The sequence below is a fragment of the Hyla sarda genome, chromosome 12 (genome assembly GCF_029499605.1).
Source record: "Hyla sarda isolate aHylSar1 chromosome 12, aHylSar1.hap1, whole genome shotgun sequence".
Taxonomy (NCBI): Eukaryota; Metazoa; Chordata; class Amphibia; order Anura; family Hylidae; genus Hyla; species Hyla sarda.
Window position 1 is genome coordinate 54,252,348 of NC_079200.1, and position 20,064 is coordinate 54,272,411.

At 42.0% G+C, this 20,064-nt stretch overlaps 1 long non-coding RNA gene across 2 annotated transcripts in view; it reads right to left on the reverse strand.

Annotated features, from left to right (window-relative positions):
* Positions 1-5,828: 5,828 nt before the first annotated feature.
* The window catches only part of LOC130296657 (uncharacterized), a 31,810-nt gene continuing 17,574 nt past the window's right edge, over positions 5,829-20,064 (reverse strand). For both annotated transcript variants that reach the window (XR_008849249.1, XR_008849250.1), the window contains exon 3: positions 5,829-6,501. This is a non-coding gene — a long non-coding RNA (uncharacterized LOC130296657). The remainder of the gene's footprint in view (positions 6,502-20,064) is intronic.

Here is a 20,064-nt window from a genome sequence, read left to right on the forward strand (position 1 = left end):
CGCTGATCGGTAGTGCCCAGCAATGGGGTGCTATGGTGTTGCTAGGGCTGCTCCATCTCAGTTCACTAAGGAATGGCAGTCTTTGGCCATTATGTTACTTACAGTTGATGTAGAGATCACAGTCACACTTGGCCCCTGGTGTCTAAAGGGGCCCAAAGACCCCTGCCCTACATAAGAAGAAAGCAATATTATGCATGTAATAACAAAGTCACAGTAGGATAAGACTGGTGGCACCACTCTTACATAAAGCTAGAGACGCCTCAGCAAGGAATAGAAAAATGGCTCCGGAGCAAAGAAAGAAAACACTAGGTGTGCTCAATGTAGAAAACATTCATACAGAAAATGGCAAAAATAAGTCAAGAAAGTAACATAGGCACTACCTAAAGTAAAATATTACTTTTAGTCTTCCATGTTAAAAGCTGCCCGCCAGCAGTGTAAAAGAAAAAATAACATCAGCTGGAGCTGAATGCAGGAACGGCTACGGAACTGTTTCATGGCCAGAGGAAGCGGGAGACCATAAGACTGTTCCATAGCCGTTTCTGCATTAAGCTTCGGCTGATGTCTTTTTCTACACATGGAAGAATAAAGGTTATATTTTTACAACTACAAAGAAACTTTTGGGGTCATACAGTATTCTTTTAAAGGAACACTCTAGGCAAGGCCAAAAGAGGCAGAGCATGACACAGGATTCTCTATTTGGCTTGAAGAGGTGGAGCATGATACAAGGATTTTTCTTTTTGGCCTGAGGAGGCAGAGCATGACACTGGGATTTGGATTGAGGAGGTGGAGTATGACACTAGGATTTGGATTGAGGAGGCAGAGCATGACACTGGGATTTGGATTGAGGAGGTGGAGTATGACACTAGGATTTGGATTGAGGAGGCAGAGCATGACACTGGGATTTGGATTGAGGAGGTGGAGTATGACACTGGGATTTGGATTGAGGAGGTGGAGTATGACACTAGGATTTGGATTGAGGAGGTGGAGTATGACACTAGGATTTGGATTGAGGAGGCAGAGCATGACACTGGGATTTGGATTGAGGAGGTGGAGTATGACACTGGGATTTGGATTGAGGAGGTGGAGTATGACACTAGGATTTGGATTGAGGAGGTGGAGTATGACACTAGGATTTGAAATGATGAGTTGGAGCATGACACCGAAATTTGGTCTGAGAAGATGAAGCATGACAACAGGATTTGGATTGAGGAGGTGGAGCATGACTCATACTCCACCTCCTAAATCCAAATCCTGTTGTCATGCTTCATCTTCTCAGACCAAATTCTGGTGTCATGCTCTAACTCCTCATTTCAAATGCTAGTGTCATATTCCACCTCCTCAATTCAAATCCTAATGTCATGCTGCATGAAACTGGGATTTGGATTGAGGAGGCAGAGCTTGACACTGGAATATGGTGTGAGTAGTCAGAGCGTGAAAATACGGAGCATAACAATAAGATTTGGCCTAAGGAGGCTGAGCATGACATCTGGATTTGGCCTGAGGGGAAAATGCATCACTGCAGGATTTGGCTTGAGGAAGTGGATCAATAGGAATTCCCCAAACTTCCACACCATGAAACAGGGATTCCCTCTTTGACCTGAGAAGGCAGATTATGACAAGGATTCTCTCTTTGGCCTGAGGAGGCAGAGCATGACACAGGGATATCCCCTTTGGTGTTTTAAGCTATGTGGCATAGAGCATCCCATCAAGGTCTGTGCTAGGTGTAAAACAGTTTATCAGTTTTGACTGAGATCTTGGAGATCTTGGAGATTCATGCTTAAAATGTCAAGAGGCATACACTGGTGAAGAGTGGATCACTCAAAAATGCTGTGTGTGAACTTAAACCTTAGGTTGTATTCACATGTTGCTGGAATATTGTGACTTTGCAAAACTGCGCAAAAAAGTGTGATAATATCTTCTTAGACATAATATAGCACTTTTCTAATGAAAATATACAAAAATATACAAAACTGCCATTACAGCTATTTAGTTGTAACATTATTTAGCCCATAATTGTACATTTTTCTGCATGTGTGTTTTGGAATGAAGAAATGACACTGCAAGCCCCTAATAGAAACCAGCTGTGTTCGAGGGGTTAATGGAGCCTCCGATAAGTAGAGCATGAAACCAGAGGAGTCTCATGTTAATGGAGAGGTTGTGGTTTGATCTGCACTAGATATTAATCATGTTACAAGACCAACTTTGATGCTCACCACTTGTAGAGGCAGACAGGGCCCGTCCATGATAATCACCCGTACTCTCTCTTCATTTATTTTGCTGAAATTTCCAACTTAAACATCATTGGTAAATGCAAGCCCCTGAGTTCTTTTATTTTATCAAGTTGTAATAAATTCTGTTCTGCTGTTTTAGTAATACTAGTTTCTGGGTATAATTGAGTGACAACCAATATGGCATCCATTACAGCTCTCATAACAGTCGCACCCAGCTTTACCAGGCTCTTAAAGGGCTGGTCTGCAAGGTAAGGCATTGACCAAGCCACCATCTCAGTATAAGGTCCTCTTTAACCGTCAGACCCAGCCCGATATAAGCATCGGTCTAAAGGCTTATAATTGTGCCAGCAGGGCTGCTCGAACAATGGCTGGATTGTTTGTGCGGCCCTTCACATTAATGTAAGCTGCACATCCCCTGTTTACACATGGAGAAATGCAGCCGATCAGTTAATGTTTTTAGGGCCACATGATGGTCCTAGTGGTCAGCTGACGAACAAGCATTTGCTCATTCATTGGCTGATCATTGGGTCTTTTACAGGAGGCAATAATCATCCCATACTGCTGATCATGCCATATGTAATAGTCTAGGGCCACACAGTAACATTTCTGGCAGATTGGCCCATCCCAGGGTCAACCCATAGGGGAAAAAGTTGTTCAACTGATGCCCATAACTTTTACCTATAACCGAACATTGAGTTTTTGTAACCCAAACCAACAGCCCTAGCCTAAGTGTTTTGTGCCTTACTATGATGTTGGCACTATGGGCACTACAATAACACAGCCGTTTAGGGGCCATTATGACACTGGAATAATACATATATCATTGGTATCAAATAAATCTATATATTTGTAAATGCAATGATGATATAAGTGACTGTAATATTATAGTGAAATAATACAGAGACAGTCCCATAAATACTTGATTGACAATATATTTAGTGACTGGGCAGGCCAAAGAATCTGCCATCTGGCAGAAAAATTCCGGGGAAACCCTGTTATGTGTGGGCAAGGATTATCCTGTTGAAAAATTGGAAGCCAGTTGGAAGCCAGGAGAGACAACACATGTTGCCACAAGTTGCCCTACACATATAGCTGAGCTGTTAGTGTCCCTCATATAACTACTAGAGCTGACCGACTGTCCTATGCAATGACTCCCTAGATCATTACACCAGTAGTCAGGGCAGTGTGTCGCTCCACAGCAAAAGCAGGATTGAAGTGCTCACCACGAGGCCTCCATAATGAAACTCAACCATCATCACTGAAGACCATATGGATCCAGTCTATAGCAGTCCAGGTCTCTCATTCATGACATTACTACATCAAAGGTCAATGGTGGCTGTCTGTCAATGACAGAACATGCAATGGACACTGTGACACCAAATTTCCTTCTGCTAAATGCCTGGAAATAGACTTAGACAAGTGTCATGATGGACTGGGGGGACAGGGAGAGTAAGCCCTAAGCTGTCCCTAGTAACACTTTCCCTGCCTACTTGCCTATCCACCCTAAACGGTGAATCGACAACTTGGAGCTGGTCCCTCCCTGCACTAAAGTGAAGTGACGTAAAAACAAATAATATACATAGTCGGTCACAGGCCAGAAACTGGAAAACTACCAGACAACAAGGTATAATATAAACTCAAAAACAGGGCAGAATATAGGGGGAGATTTATCATTGCTTTTAGAGCATTTTTTTTGTCTATGTTCAGGCGCAGTTCAGGTGCAGTTCAGACGCAAGCAGCATATTTTGAGACTTTTATGCGCCTATTGATATAGACAGTTTTATTCTTTTTGCCTACCCGTAGAATTTTTTCTTTTTGACCATGCAGTGGTCCCGTATTTCTCATTTGCGACTTTTGTCAAAAGTCGCAATTTTGTGCACAAAGGTACATTTTTAGGCGCAAAGCTACACCACCTACCAGTAGGTGTGAGAATAATTTCTACCTTCCACAATTTAACCTTTAACCCCTTCCCGCAGAATCCAGTCTATAGACGGCGAATTGCGCAGGTCCTTCGCGCATTCCGGCATTCAGTTAACCCGGCGATGCATAGCACTGGTTAACTGGCAGAAGTCACGCTGTTACCAGCCCGATAGCCGATAACTTCCGGTATATTCCGATATTCCGGTATAAGTTATCGGCTATTCCTAGAACTCTCAGCATGCCCAGACAGTCCAGGCATGTTGGGAGTTGTAGTTCTGTAACATCTTATTCATCATTACGCTGCACATTATTGATGAATAAGGTGCACGCTAGTCAAAGTATAGACAAAAAGGTGGAAGTTTGATCAAAATAGACATTTCTTGATAAATCTCCCCCATAGTGTATAAACAAACTGTTCACAAACCGGAATCCAGACAAACGGCAGACATGATAAAATGAACTAGACTAAGTATTCAACTAGTATACAGCATAATCTGAGAGATGAAGGGGATAAACAGAAGAACTGAATGCTAAAACACTACACAGATCAGGTAACATAGGACACTGTTCACACTGGGACACAGAACATTAACTCAAACAGATTAAAGGGAACCAATCATCAGATTTTACCCTATATAACGCTTGGCAAAGTATTATATAGGGTAAAATCTTTATCCTTACCATACCCCGGGGTTGCTCCTGCCCCCAGGGATGGTGAGGATATGAACATATAAACTAGTCACTGCCGTGCCCGTAAGTAGTCCCTTGTGCGGGGAGCTCCTCTCCCCTAGTCCCCTTCTTCGGCCGGCAGCGACGCCCCTCCGCTTGATTGACGGGCCGTGTCATCGGCAGAGCGATGACGCGGCCCGTCAATCAAGTTCAGAGGAGACAGATCAATGAGTAGCACAGAGGACACTAAATCAGTGATCATGTACTCTATGATCAGTGCATGTACAAAAAACTCCAAAGATCAGAAATCATGGACTCCACACTCCACAAAAGGAGTAGACATAAATACCAAAGCCAAATAGACTACTAGCCAGTGGGGCACACTCCACCATCTGATCAGGATGCTGACCTAGTAGAAAACAAAAATATAAAACATGAAACACTAGACCAGAACCGGATCAGTCTAAATAGACTCCAGAATACCAAACTGGCATTATAACATACAGAGCACAGGCAACACTAACAAGACTAACTCAGTGTGAACACAGACAAAGCAGAACGGACATACAATCCTAAAAACTGGCAGATGTAACACAAACTAAAATCTATATAAACCAGGCATATTTAACCATGGCTAAAACTCAGATAATATCACAAGATAAATACAAGGTGCATGCTCAAACAGACATGAAGTGTATTGCACAAATAACCAGCAGAAAATGCAGGAAAACTCTGGTTTAAATAGACCCACCCAAGTTCTCATTGGTTCAGAGCATTAACTATTCCCATTTCAGGGAGAATAGCAAACTGCTCAGAACATCCTAGTTTGTGAATACAAACCTAAACAGAAAAATACATAAACACATAAACGGACATTACAACCGGGGTGTGTAATGGAGGTGGTACCTGTGTCTGGATGGTGAACAAAACAGCTGGGATTTTCTTGTTTGCTTGAATATAGAAATGTATAAGCATCAAATAACTATAAATCATGGAATGATACAGATTAGGCAGAGGGTAATTCCTGGGCAGCAGGGCAGAATATGTAACTGCACCCCTTGTGTCATTTCCACTCATATGTTCTGGGAACAACAGTAGCTCTTGTATCTCTTATAGCTGTGCCTCTGAGGACTTGTATAATAGGCAACAAGGAACTACGTAGGTACTTTGTGGAGAAATATAGTACATTTCTTAAATTCATCTATTTATAACTTTAGAGAGATTGAAAAACTGAATGTTTTTTAGAAAGCTTAAAATAAAAATAGGGTCACCTAAGGAACCCATTTGTGAGCCAGTGGCCCTTCCTCCAGCATTTATATCCAGGCTGGTCTTCTGTCCCTGTAACTCCCCTGACTGAAGTTTATGGCATCAAGGTTGCCATGGTAATGGTGGAACACTTTCCCTCTTGTTGATATCTGAGTTCTTTCCTCCTCTCTGTAGAAATACAGTCTTCTGTCACTCCATGGTGCAACATGCTATACAGGTGTGTTATTTTATATGTGGGTTTTCCAGATGAGACAGACAGAAGCGGCACAGTTTATTTTTCCTTGCTGTTCACTGTAGCCAGATGTCGATCCCGCTTCAGTCTGGGTGGGCCCCCCGGTCCTGTTTCTGGTCCAGGAAATTATTATCACCCTTTGTAATTTTCCGAATACAGTGACGTCTCCTTGTTAGATCATCTCTGTAGAAACAGATTATTGGTTATATGGGATTTACATGGGCTGGTCGATTGTGTCCATAAGTTACTGTGTAGCCTAACTTTAAATCATGTGCCTAATACCATAACATTAACTGTTAAAGTAAGACGAAACCTATATTTCATATGTCATATTAAAAGTGTTGTTCCAGTTACAATAAATATTGAGCCAAATTTTATATGGCTAAGTGGTACAGGGCTGGAAAAAGGTCTATAGGGGTCAACATGTCTTTACCTCCATATGTCTTCAGTTTTGTTGCAGCATGCTCCATTGTCTGCTGTATTACAGCATTGCTTCTGGGGTGAATACTCCCATTAAATGCTACTGTACATAGGCAACATATGGCGGCACAAGCAGTACCAACAACGCCTTAGCATGGAGCCGCAGGGAATGTGTGCTGCCATGTGTAAGGATGTATTTACCATAGTGGCAGATCATGCAACTTCTATGGGGTCCATGGAGAGAGCCCCATCCTAGTTGGTCCCATTCCTTTTTTTTTTTTTAACAAACTGTGCAACACTCCTCTCTCCAGGGAACTGCATTGTCAGCAAATTAATGGAGGCAGAAAATTCCCCAATGGGCCATGGAAAGCATAGCAAGAAAAAATAAACACCAGACCCTTCTGTCCTGTGAGCATAATCAAACACCATAATAGGAGGCTCATTTTGATATTTGCTATAGGGCCCCCTGTCTTTTATGTTCACTAATGGCCATGCAACATTTCTTTACTGTGAGGAGCCTTTTTTCTTGTGCTCAATGTCGCCCTCTGCTGACTAACTCACATTGTATAGGCCAGCGGTACTCAACTGGTGGACTGGGGTAAAGATCCGGACCGCATCCACCAGTCATCCGGACTGCCCGCCGGTCTCCTCTCATTCATCTGTATCGGTGTCTCTAAGACACCGATACATATGAATAGCCGTGGTCCGGGGCAAGGGAACACACTGTCTGTCTGTGCATGATGGGAGTTATAGTCAGTAGCAGCTGAAGAGTCACTGTAGCACAGTTTATGTGGTGGCACAGTTTTAAAAATAATTGTGGGGGCACGGTGGCATGAATAATTGTGGGGCACAGTGGCATGAATAATTGTAGGGGCACGGTGGCATGAATAATTGTGGGGGCACGGTGGCATGAATACTTATATGGGCACGGTGGCATCAATAATTGATGGGGCACGGTGGCATGAATAATTGTGGGGGCACGGTGGCATGAATAATTGTGGGGGAACGGTGGCATGAATAATTGTGGGGGCACGGCGCCATCAATAATTGTAGGGGCACAATGGCATAATTGTGGGGGCACGGTGGCATAATTGTGGGGGCACAGTGGCATGAATAATTGTGGGGGCACGGTGGAATGAATAATTGTGGGGGCACGGCAGCATCAATAATTGTAGGGGCACGGTGGCATAATTGTGGGGGCACGGTGGCATAATTGTGGGGGCACAGTGACATGAATAATTGTGGGGGCACAGTGGCATGAATAATTGATGGGGCACAGTGGCATGAATAATTGTGGGGGCACGGTGGCATGAATACTTGTGGGGGGACTATGGCATCAATAATTGTGGGGGCAAGGTGGCATGAATAATTGTGGGGGCACGGTGGCATCAATAATTGTGGGGGCACGGTGGCATCAATAATTCTGGGGGCACGGTGGCATCAATAATTCTGGGGGCACGGTGGCATCAATAATTCTGGGGGCACGGTGGCATCAGTAATTGATGGGGCACGGTGGCATAAATAATTGTGGGGGGCACGGTGGCATGAATAATTGTGGGGGCACAGTGGCATGAATAATTGTTGGGGCACGGTGGCATGAATAATTGTGTGGGCACGGTGGCATCAATAATTGTGGGGGCACAGTGGCATCATTCATTGTCGGGGCACAGTGGCATCATTCATTGTTTTATGGTACAGTAGTGTTTGTCAAAATTATATTTGGGGACATACTGTGTGGCAGTAATATACAAGGGATATAGTGTGTGGCAGTAATATATTCAGGGGTATAGCATGCGGCAGTAATATATTCAGAGGCACAGGGTGCGGCAGTAATATATTCAGGGGTATAGCATGTGGCAGTAATATACCAGGGGCACAGCGTGCGGCAGTAATATATTCAGAGGCATAGCGTGTGGCAGTAATATACCAGGGGCACAGCATTCAGCAGTAATATATTCAGGGGTAAAGCATCTGGCAATAATATACCAGGGGCACAGCGTGAGGCAGTAATATATTCAGGGGTATAGCATATGGCAGTAATATACCAGGGGCACAGCGTGCGGCAGTAATATATTCAGAGGCATAGCGTGTGGTAGTAATATACCAGGGGCACAGCATGCGGCAGTAATATATTCAGGGGTAAAGCATCTGGCAATAATATACCAGGGGCACAGCATGTGGCAGTAATATATTCAGGGGTATAGCGTGTGGCAGTAATATACCAGGGGCACAGTGTGCGGCAGTATTCTATTCAGGGGCACAGCGTGTGGCAGTATTACATTCAGGGGCATAGTGTGTGGCAGTAATATACCAGGGGCATAGCGTGTGGCAGTATTCTATTCAGGGGCACAGCGTGTGGTAGTATTACATTCAGGGGCATAGCATGTGGCAGTAATATACCAGGGTCACAGCGTGTGGCAGTAATATACCAGAGGCACAGCGTGTGGCAGTATTCTATTCAGGGGAACAGCGTGTGGCAGTATTATATTCCAGGGGCATAGCATGTGGCAGTAATATACCAGGGTCACAGCGTGTGGCAGTAATATACCAGAGGCACAGCGTGTGGCAGTATTCTATTCAGGGGAACAGCGTGTGGCAGTATTATATTCAGGGGCATAGCGTGTGGCAGTAATATACCAGGGGCACAGCGTGTGGCAGTATTATATTCAGGGGCATAGCGTGTGGCAGTAATATACCAGGGGCACAGCGTGTGGCAGTATTATATTCAGGGGCATAGCGTGTGGCAGTAATATACCAGGGGCAGAGCGTGTGGCAGTATTATATTCAGGGGCACAGCGTGTGGTAGTATTATATACAAGGGTACAGCATGTGGCAGTATAATATTCAGGGGCACAGTGTGTGGCAGTATTATATTCAAGGATACACAATGCGGCAGTATTATTTCCAGGGGTACAGTCTCAGTTTTCAGTATTCAGAAAATACAGGAAACAGTAGGTTTACATCCTCCAGACTTCAGTCATTTTGCATATCTCCTTAAAGGGGTACTCTGGTGGAAAACTTTTTTTTTTTTTTTAATCAACTGGTGCCAGAAAGTTAAACAGATTTGTAAATGACTACTATTTTAAAAAAAATCTTAATCCTTCTAGTACTTATTAGCTGCTGAATACTACTGAGGAAATGCTTTTCTTTTTGGAACACAGTGCTCTCTGCTGACATCATGCTCTCTGCTGACATCATGACCACAGTGCTCTCTGCTGACATCTCTGTCCATTTTAAGAACTGTCCAGAGTAGGAGAAAATCCCCATAGAAAACATATGCTGCTCTGGACAGTTCCTAAAATGGACAGAGATGTCAGCAGAGAGCACTATGGTCATGATGTCAGCAGAGAGCTCTGTGTTCCAAAAAGAAAAGAATTTCCTCTGTAGTATTCAGCAGTTAATAAGTACTGGAAGTAGGAAGATTTTTTAATAGAAGTAATTTACAAACCTGTTTAACTTTCTGGTACCAGTTGATTAAAAAAAAAAAAGTTTCCACCAGAGTACCCCCTTAATGCCACTGAGGGGAACCAGGCCTCAGCGCTTTGCTTGGACCTTTACCAGTGGTAGACCTGAATAAGTGGACCCTCATTAAAAACAGTTGAGTACCCCTGGTATAGGCTATACCCTCACAAAAGATAGCTATCGACTTAACCCCTTCAGGGTTTTTCCGTTTTTGCACTTTCGTTTTTTCCTCCTTACCTTTTAAAAATCATAACACTTTCAATTTTCCACCTAAAAATCCATATTATGGCTTATTTTTTTGCGTCGCCAATTCTACTTTGCAGTGACATTAGTCATTTTACCCAAAAATGCACGGCGAAACGGGAAAAAAAATCATTGTGCGACAAAATCGAAGAAAAAATGCCATTTTGTAACTTATGGCGGGCTTCCGTTTCTACGCAGTGCATATTTCGGTAAAAATTACACCTTATCATTATTCTGTAGGTCCATACGGTTAAAATGATACCCTACTTATATAGGTTTGATTTTGTCGCACTTCTGGAAAAAATCATAACTACATGCAGGAAAATGTATACGTTTAAAAATGTCATCTTCTGACCCCTATAACTTTTTTATTTTTCCACGTACAGGGCGGTATGAGGACTCATTTTTTGCGTCGTGATCTGAAGTTTTTATCGGTATGATATTTGTTTTGATCTGACTTTTTGATCACTTTTTATTCATTTTTTAATGGTATAAAAAGTGACCAAAAATGCGCTTTTTTTGACTTTGGAATTTTTTTGCGCGTACGCCATTGACCGTACGGTTTAATTAATTATATATTTTTATAGTTCGGACATTTATGCACGCGGCAATACCACATATGTTTATTTTTTTTTTTTTTTACACTGTTTTATTTTTTTTATGGGAAAAGGGGGGTGATTCAAACTTTTATTAGGGAAGGGGTTAAATGACCTTTATTAACACTTTTTTTTTACATTTTTTTTTGCAGTGTTATAGGTCCCATAGGGACCTATAACACTGCACACACTGATCTCCTATGCTGATCACTAGCGTGTATTAACACGCCTGTGATCAGTGTTATCGGCACTTGACTGCTCCTGCCTGGATCTCAGGCACGGAGCAGTCATTCGCCGATCGGACACCGAGGAGGCAGGTAAGGGCCCTCCCGGTGTCCTGCCAGCTGTTCGGGACGCCGCCATTTCACCGCGGCGGTGCCGAACAGCCCGACTGAGCCGGGTCACTTTCACTTTCGCTTTAGAAGCGGCGGTCAGCTTTGACCGCCGCTTCTAAAGGGTTAATACCTCACATCGCCGCGATCGGCGATGTGTGGTATTAGCCGCGGGTCCCGGCCGTTGATGAGCGCCGGGACCTACGCGATATGATGCGGGATCGCGGCGCGATCCCGCTTCATATCGCGGGAGCCGGCGCAGGACGTAAATATACATCCTGCGTCGTTAAGGGGTTAAAGGGGTACTCTGGTGGATTTTTTTTTTTTATCAACTTGTGCCAGAAAGTTAAACAGATTTGCAAATTACTTCTGTAAAAAAAAATATTCGTCCTTCAAGTACTTATTAGCAGCTGTATGCAACAGAGGAAATTCTTTTCTTATTGAATTTCTTTTTTGTCTTGTCCACAGTGCTCCCTGCTGACACCCCTGTCCATGTCAGGAACTGTCCCCGACATGGACAGAGGTGTCAGCAGAGAGCACTGTGGACAAGACAAAAATGAAATTCAAAAAGAAAAGAATTTCCTCTGTAGCATACAGCTGCTCATAAGTACTGGAAGGATTAATATTTTTTAATAGAAGTAATTTGCTAATCTGTTTAACTTTCTGGCACCATTTCATTATAAGAAAAATAAATAAAGTTTTCCCCCCGAGTACCCCTTTAACTCTTATTTGACCAGCATCTGTCTCTCCGGATCCCCCCATACAGATGAACATGTATTTTTATTTAGTAGAGGGGTTAACAAAAGGAGTTGAAATCCAACATGCCTGATCCTTTTCTTCCCTAACATCACTGGGGGAGATTAGGAGACCACCAAACAAATTAGATGGGCAGCAACTCATGCCAAAATTGGAAGGTTCAGATGATAATTATCTAATGTGCGTGGCCAGCTTAAGAGAAAAGGACATTGAGAAGGCATGTTCCGTACCTCATGAAAAGCAACAGCAAGTGGACATCAGAACATGACAACATGGCCGTCTCACAAAATGTGCAGTAGCCATAATATACTGCTGGTAGACATCTGGATTAATTCCATTTTTTTATTATTATTATTATTATTATTATTGTTTTTTTATCCTACATGGAAACTTGTTTAACCCCTTAAGGACCCAGCCCAAATATACCTTAAGGACCCGGCCATTTTTTGAACATCTGACCACTGTCACTTCAAGCATTAATAACTCTGGGATGCTTTTTACCTTTCATTCTGATTCCGAGATTGTTTTTTCGTGACATATTCTACTTTATGTTAGTGGTAAAAATTTGTCGATACTTGCATCATTTCTTGGTGAAAAATTCCAAAATTTGATGAAAAAATTGAAAATTTTGATTTTTTTTTTACTTTGAAGCTCTCTGCTTATAAGGGAAACGGATATTCCAAATAAATTATACACTGATTCACATATACAATATGTCTACTTTATGTTTGCATCATAAAGTTGACAGGTTTTTACTTTTGGAAGACATCAGAGGGCTTCAAAGTTCAGCAGCAATTTTCAAATTTTTCACAAAATTTTCAAAATCGGAATTTTGTCAGGGACCAGTTCAGTTTTGAAGTGGATTTGAAGGGCCTTCATATTAGAAATACCCCACAAATGACCCCATTATAAAAACTGCACCCCTCAAAGTATTCAAAATGATATTCAGTAAGTGTGTTAACCCTTTAGGTGTTTCACAGGAATAGTAGCAAAGTGAAGGAGAAAATTCAAAATCTTCATTTTTTACACTCACACGTTCTTGTAGACCCAGTTTTTGAATTTTTACAAGTGGTAATAGGAGAAAAAGCCCCCAAAATTTGTAACCCAATTTCTCTCGAATAAGGAAATACCTCATATGTGTATGTTAAGTGTTCGGCGGGCGCAGTAGAGGGCACAGAAGGGAAGGAGCGACAATGGGATTTTGGAGAGGGAATTTTTCTGAAATGGTTTTTGGAGGGCATGTCACATTTAGAAAGCCCCTATGGTGCCAGAACAGCAGAAAACACCACATGGCATACCATTTTGGAAACTACCCCCCTCAAGGCACGTAACAAGGGGTCCAGTTAGCCTTAACAGGTGTTTGACAACTTTTCGTTAAAATCGGATGTGTAAATGGAAAAAAAAAATTCACTCTAAAGTGCAGTTTTTCCCCCAAATTTACCATTTTACAAAGGGTAATAAGAGAAAATGCCCCCCAAATTTGTAACCCCATCTCTTCTGAGTATGGAAATACCCCATGTTAGGACGTAAAATGCTTTGCGGGCGAACTACAATGCTCAGAAGAGGAGTCACATTTGGCTTTTTGAAAGCAACTTTTGCTGAAATGTTTTTTTGGGGGGCATGTCGAATTTAGGAAGCCCCTGTGGTGCCAGAACAGCAAAAAATACCCACATGGCATACTATTTTGGAAACTACACCCCTCAAGGAACGTAACAAGGGGTCCGCTGAGCCTTAACACCCCACAGGTATTTGACGACTTTTCGTTAAAGTTGGATGTGTAAATGAAAACATTTTTTTTTTTTTACTAAAATGCAGTTTTTCCCCTAAATTTTACATTTTTACAAGGGGTAATAGGAGAAAATGACCCCCAAAATTTGTATGGAAATACCCCATGTTAGGACGTAAAATGCTCTGCTGGCGAACTACAATGCTCAGAAGAGGAGGAGCGCCATTGAGCTTTTGGAAAGAGAATTAGTTTGGAATGGTAGTCAGGGGCCATGTGCGTTTACAAAGCCACCCGTGGTGCCACAACAGTGGACCCCCCCACATGTGACCCCATTTTGGAAACTACACCCCTCACAGAATTTAATAAGGGGTGCAGTGAGTATTTACACCCCACAGATCTTTGGAACAGTGGGCTGTCCAAATGAAAAATTTTATTTTTCATTTTTACGGACCACTGTTCCAAAAATCTGTCAGACACCTGTGGGGTGTAAATTCTCAATGTACCCCTTATTACATTACATGAGGGGTGTAGTTTCCAAAATGGGGTCAAATGTGTTGGGGGTCCATTGTTCTGGCACTATGGGGGCTTTGTAAACACATGTGGCCTTCAATTCCGGACAAATTTTCTCTACAAAATCCCAATGGCGCTCCTTCTCTTCTGAGCATTGTAGTTCACCCGCAGAGCACTTTAAATTCACATATGCGGTATGTTCTTACTCAGAAGAGATGGGGTTACAAATTTGGGGGGGGATTTTTTTTCCTATTTTCGTTTGTGAAAATGAAAAATTTAGGGTAACACCAGCATTTTAGTGAAAAAATATAATTTTTTTCATTTTCCCATCCAACTTTAATGAAAATTCGTCAAACACCTTTGGGGTGTTCAGGCTCACTATACCCCTTGTCACGTTCGGTGAGGGGTGTAGTTTCCAAAATAGGGTCACATGTGGGTATTTTATTTTTTTTGCGTTTGTCAGAACCGCTGTAAAATCAGCCACCCCTGTGCAAATCACCAATTTAGGCCTCAAATGTACATGGTGCGCTCTCACTCCTGAGCCTTGTTGTGTACCCGCAGAGCATTTTACGCCCACATCTGGGGTATTTCCGTACTCAGAAGAAAATTGCGTTACAAATTTTGGGGGTCTTTTTTTCCTTTAACAGTTGTGGAAATAAAAAGTATGGGGCAACACCAGCATGTTAGAGTAAAATTTATTTATTTTTTTACACTAACAGGTTGGTGTAGCCCCCAACTTTTCCTTTTCACAAGCGGTAAAAGGAAAAAAAAGACTCCCAAAATTTGTAGTGCAATTTCACCCGAGTACGGCGATACCCCATATATGGCCCTAAACGCCTAAACTGTTTCCTTGAAATACGACAGGGCTCCGAAGTGAGCGCGCCATGCGCATTTGAGGACTAAATTAGGGATTGCATAGGGGTGGACATAGGGGTATTCTACCCCAGTGATTCCCAAACAGGGTGCCTCCAGCTGTTGCTAAACTCCCAGCATGCCTGGACAGTCAGTGGCTGTCCAGAAATGCTGGGAGTTGTTGTTTTGCAACAGCTGGAGGCTCCGTTTTGGAAACCCTGCCGTACAAGACATTTTTAATTTTTATTGGGGGGGACAGTGTAAGGGGGTGTAAATGTAGTGTTTTACCCTTTATTATGTGTTAGTGTAGTGTAGTATAGTGTTTTTAGGGTACATTCACACTGGCGTATTACGGTGAATTTCCCGCTAGGAGTTTGCGCTGCGGCGAAAAATTTGCCGCAGCCCAAACTTGAAGCAGGAAATTTACTGTAAACCTGTCCATGTGAATGTACCCTGTACATTCACATGGGGGGGGGGGGGGGGGCAAACCTCCAGGTGTTTCAAAACTACAACTCCCAGCATGTACTGACAGACCATGCATGCTGGGAGTTGTACTTTTGCAACAGCTGGAGGCACACTGGTTGGAAAACCTTCAGTTAGGTTCTATTACCTAACTCAGTATTTTCCAACCAGTGTGCCTCCAGCTGTTGCAAAACTACAACTCCCAGCATGTACTAATCACCGAAGGGCATGCTGGGAGATGTAGTTATGCAACAGCTGGAGGTACCCAACTACAACTTCCAGCATGCCAAGACAGCTGTTTGCTTTCTGGGCATGCTGGGATTTGCAGTTTTGCAACATCTGGAGAGCTACAGTTTTTAGACCAGTGCACAGTGATCTCCAAACTGTGGACCTCCAGATGTTGCAAAACTACAACTCCCAGCATGCCCAGACAACAAACAGCTATGTGGGCATGCTAGGAGTTGTAGTTTTGCAAGATCTGGAGGGATATACTTTAGAGACCACTGTATAGTGGTCTCAAACTGCAGCCCTCCAGCTGTTGCAAAACTACATATTCCAGCATGCCCAAACAGCTGTCTGGGCATGCTGGAAGTTGTAGTTTTGCAACATCTGGAGGGATACAGTTAGAGACCACAGTCTCAGACTGTAGCCCTCCAGATCAACTTACCGGCTTCCGTAGGATCCCGGGAGCCGTCCTCTTCAGACGCAGGTCACGTGCCCGGTCCCCTTCGGTTCCCCGTTCTGCCCCGCCTATTGTGGGTGGGCAGGACGGGGAAAACGAAAGTTAACCCCCCCGCCCCCGGTCTGCTATTGGTCGTCGCCTCTGACGATCAATAGCAGACCAATAGCAGGGATAGGAGGGGTGGAACCCCTGCCACCTCACTCCTATGCCTACAGGGGGATCGTGGGTGTCTTAGACAACCGCGATCCCCCTTCTATTCCGGGTCACCGGGTCACCATTGACCCGTATGACCCGGAATCGGCGCAAATCGCAAGTGTGAATTCACCCTGGATACGCCCTGGGTCCTTAAGTACCAGGACGTCAAGGCGTATCCATACGCCCTAGGTCCTTAAGTGGTTAAAGGGGTACTCCGGTGAAAAACTTATTTTTTTTTTATCAACTGGTGCCAGAAAGTTAAACAGATTTGGAAATTACTTCTATTAAAAAATCTTAATTGTTCCTGTACTTATTAGCTGCTGAATACTACAGTGGAAATTATTTTCCGTTTGAAACACAGAGCTGTCTGCTGACATCATGAGCACAGTGCTCTCTGCAGACATCTTTCTCCATTTTAAGAACTGTCCAGAGTAAAAGGAAATTCCCATAGCAAACATATGCTGTTCTGGACAGTTCCTAAAATGGACAGAGATGTCAGCAGAGAGCACTGTGCTCATGATGTCAGCAGACAGCTCTGTGTTTCAAAAAGAAAAAAATTTCCGCTGCAGCCTTCTATTCCTATTTCTTTTGCATTGTGGATTATCAGCAGCTAATAAGTACAGGAAGGATTAAGATTTTTTAATAGAAGTAAATTACAAATCTGTTGATTTAAAAAAAAAAGTTTTTCACTGGAATACCCCTTTAAACATCACAATAAAAAGAGTCTAAGAACAGTGAAGTTTTTTTTCTGACTACAGTTTTATCATAAGTTTAAACAAATAACTTGTGATTTTGTAGCAAGTATTGTAATGATACTGGATGTGCCATTGTATATCTTGTCTTCTCCCTATACACATGCAAACATAAAAATTCCAATTCTTTATGTTACTTTGCACGTCGGACAACACAGATTTTGTCTTTCGGTCTTGGAGAGGCTGCAAAATTCATACAGCTGGCTGGCATGAAGCAGAAAACTGTATATATAACAATGATAGAAGCAGATCTGACATGATATATAGTAACGCCATCTCCCTTCTTGTACTCATGAACTTGCAACAAATCATCTATGAGAAAACTTTGCAAGGCAAAATTCAAGTTCGAACAAGCATATATCATCAGTATATAGGTTCCTGTAACGAAGAGCAATCTAATTTATGAGGCTCTTGTGGAAACTTGTGTTGAGTTGTACACTATTTCGATTTCCTCTTTAAGCTGTATACAATAAGAATAGTACTGCCCACTATGTACAAGAATATAACTACTATAATACTGCCCCTATGTACAAGAATATAACTACTATAATACTGCCCCTATGTACAAGAATATAACTACTATAATACTGTTTACTATGAAAAAGAATAAAACTACTATAAAACTGCTTCTTATGTACAAGAATATAACTACTATAATACTGTTTACTATGAACAAGAATATAACTACCATAAAACTGCTTCTTATGTACAAGAATATAACTAGTATAATACTGTGTCTAAGAGCAGACACACAGCGATCTGCGAGTCCCCGCGCCTGTGCGCAGTGTACTTGCACACATTGCGGCCGCTCCCCCTGGTCCCTGATCTAGGCCGAGAGCAACCGCCATGTGTGCAAGTACACTGCGCATGCGTTCGGTGACTCGCAGATTGCTGTGTGTCTGCTCGTAGCAGTGGATTGCCGCTGCAAGCAAGCACAGCTGGAGGAACACTGTAGGATCAATCATCTGTGGATCCACAGCGTAAAATATGCTGTGAATCCGTTCTGTGTGACCCTACCCTAATATTGCCCACAATGTACAAGAATAAAACTACTATAAAACTGTTTCTATTAACAATAATATATCTACTATAATAGTGCCTCCTATATACGAGAATATAACCACTATAATACTGTCTCCTATGTACAAGAATATAACTAGTATAATACTATCCCCTATATATACAAGAATATAACTACTATAATACTGCCTCCTATGTACGAAAATATAACTACTATAATACTGCCTCCTATGTACAAGAATATAACTACTATAATACTATCTCCTATATATACAAGAATATAACTACTATAATACTGCCTCCTGTGTACGAGAATATAACTACTATAATACTGCCTCCTATGTACGAGAATATAACTACTATAATACTGCCTCCTATGTACCAGAATATAACTACTATAATCCACAATGCAAAAGAAATAGGAGTAGAAGGCGGCACTCACCAGGTTCTTAGCAATGAATCTTCTTTATTAGACGCAAAACGGTGAAGTGTCATACATAAAATATAAGAAAAGAGAGCGCTCCATAGCATAAAACCGCCCGGGTGAGAGTGACAATTGATTGAAAGAAACCCTTACCACAGGCGGTTGTGTGAGCTCACACACAACAATGGTCAGCGTGAGTATAAGACCCGGTCTGAAGCCTCCCAACCAAACGAGCAGTAGTGGGTGAAGACTTCCAGAGGACGGTGGGTTACCGCGGCACTGACCAGGGATAGGCACGTCAGGTAAGTAGGAAGGAAGGATTTTATTTTAAACAATGCAACGCGTTTCCCTGCACTGGCATGGCTTCGTCAGGCATAACAATCAAGGTAGGGAGGGATCTTATATATGGAGCAGTATTAACTCTTGCATAACCTGCCTTGTATCTTTAACAATGATTAGAATCATTTTCAGATTTTATAACCAACATCTACAAAGTAAAATATATAATTCATCACCATACATCAAATACCCATATAAAATATAGGATATAAGTGAGAGGGGCATGCATGCATATACAAAAAAGATAACCAACCATTATCAGAAAATAATTATCTTAGTTATATGAATTTATATTTTAAATTTTTTATTTTTTTTATTGTTATTTTAATTTTTATTTATATATATTTATGTTTTCGTAAATATACTCAATTAAATCGAATAGATTCGAATATAATACCTTTCTTTCACAAAAAATTTAAATCTCATTGCACACAAGCATGCATTCCAACTCACACACAATCCATATATAGACATAGTTCAAACCATATAGCATAGTATTAAAAATAAATAAAATACAAAATAAAATCGGATATTGTCAATAAAAAAACAAAGGACAAGTATAAAAAAATATATTTTTTTTTTAGAAAATGAGAATTAATAATATAATATAAAAAGGACTAAAATTTATATATGAAAATGCTGTGTATGAACAGAACATCAGGATCAAGATTATCGCACATTGTCGATCGTTTCATTCAATCCCGAGGGAACAACGTGGCCAATTTATGTACCCAGAAGGATTCCCGATTTACCTATCATGCCGGGTCACCCGGCGTCCCTGTCTTCCTGTATTTTATGTATGACACTGCACCGTTTTGCATCAAATAAAGAAGATTCATTGATACAAACCTGGTGAGTGCCACCTTCCATTCCTATATCTTTTGCATTGTGGATTTATCTACTGTCCAGGCTGAGCCCCCGATGATTTGCACGAACACCCACACCAGTTTTCAGTCTACACTTCACTCCGGAGCA